The sequence below is a fragment of the Penaeus monodon genome, chromosome 25 (assembly GCF_015228065.2).
Source record: "Penaeus monodon isolate SGIC_2016 chromosome 25, NSTDA_Pmon_1, whole genome shotgun sequence".
NCBI lineage: Eukaryota > Metazoa > Arthropoda > Malacostraca > Decapoda > Penaeidae > Penaeus > Penaeus monodon.
The window spans coordinates 39,095,181-39,097,132 of record NC_051410.1 but is presented as its reverse complement, the minus strand read 5'-3'; the positions used below and the strand labels follow the sequence as shown (position 1 = coordinate 39,097,132).

At 26.0% G+C, this 1,952-nt stretch overlaps 1 pseudogene; it reads right to left on the bottom strand.

Annotated features, from left to right (window-relative positions):
- The window catches only part of LOC119589397, a 12,359-nt pseudogene that overhangs the window by 272 nt on the left and 10,135 nt on the right, over window positions 1–1,952 (bottom strand).

Below are 1,952 nucleotides of genomic sequence, written 5' to 3'. Positions count from 1 at the left end.
GGGGTTTATTTCCCCACCAAAGAGGCTTGGGCCTTCAACATCTTGTTAAACCCCCGTTATCATTTAAAACAAAAACACTAAAAAACAGAAAAAATAAGAATTATTCCTACACAACAGAAATAAATCACCGTGTCTGAGGAAATTTGAAGAGATATAATTTCCAAATTAATCTCTTCTTTACATACCATTGCCTTTACCTCGTTTGGACCTGGTAATGGTCTGTAAAGTACAATCTTCATATTAGCTTGCTTTTCGCACTTACCTTCCAATTTAATTAATAACAGTACAATTTAAAGGCTAATTTCTATTAGCTTAAAAAAATTTCATCGTCAGAACTATACGATCAAAAAAAACTTGACTTTTTCAGAATAATTATAATAGAATTAATTTTAAAAATTTGAATCAATTAATAAATAAACATAATTAATAATATGGAAATACAAATAATATGATAGATTTAAATAATGAACCAATAATTAAGATTTAAAAACCATAAAATAATATAAAAGCAAACCACATAGCAAGTCAAAAGAAATCATATATGTACCCAAAAAAATGACCCCTCTATCAATATTATAAAATTTTTAAAAATTGTAAAAATAAAATAAATACCAAAACAATAAAACCGACAGCAACAAAAAAAGACGTAATGGCAATCCTAATACATTAAGATAGTAATAACACATAAAGTTAAAAATATGATGTATAATATTTTTCAATGAAATAATAATAAAAAATTTAAAAATAATAATAATATTTCTAATAATAATATAACACATATGAATATCACCATAAGTAATAGTAATGAATAAAAAGTAACAACAATTAAAAAACATTTTTACTATACTTCACTATCATACAGTAATTAATACACTTATAACCAAGAATTTCCACATATGTACTTTCATTAAAAATGTCCTGTGAATTGTTAATGGCCCGCGATCTTCCATTCCAGCACTCATCCATAGTTTTTTACAGATCACAAGAAATACTACATCAGAAAAAAAAAGGGGGGTAAGGACCCCAAGGTAAGTATCATCTATAGGATAATATTAAAAAATTAAAAAACCATAATATAATTAAACACCACAGTTCTACGGGGCTGTCTTATTGTCAAAAACAAAAATGACTATTTACATGTATATTTTGTATATAGGAATAAGTATGTGGCAGTAAGAATAGGACCAACTAGAGGAACAAGGTTTTCTTCACTAATTAAGCAGATAACAAATGTTCACACAACTTAATAAGTAATTCATATTAAATTTAATAATAAACCCGTTTATGTTTTTTATTACACATCCAAAATGTCTAGAATTTGAAATGCTATCCCATAAGAATCTTATACAGTGTGGTTAATATTTTAACACTATAAAAATTTTATCATACTAAGGCTTAATTTAATCAATATCACCAAACTTTTAACAAGTCTGAGACATTGGACTATATCCTAATTTATGCGTACTGACTTTAATTGCCATATTTATTTAAAAAATGGACAACTATTTTAGCCACAAAAATTTAATCACCATTTAAAAATTTTTTTTTGTTTTCCATCTGTGAAACAAGAAAAACATAGAACCACGTTATTCTGCAGTTTTTTGGTGGGAATCATATACAATGCCTTTATATGATCATATTCCTGAAATCTGCACATCCAAACAATGTCCAATGCATTAATAAACTCCATAAAAAGTGTAATAAAATATAAACAAAATTCTTTATATTTTCCAGAATAACAGAAACATAGCAATATTCCCTTAAAATTAATCCTGTACCTCTTTATACTCATGTCCATTCATGAGAATGCTTAGTTAACCCAAAATTTCAAAAATATTTTTAAATTGACTAGAAAAGCATTACAAATACTTTAAATATATATTTAGAGTTGAACAAAAACAATAAGCAGACATGAAATAAAATAATTGGGATATACCTTCATCTCAAACCTG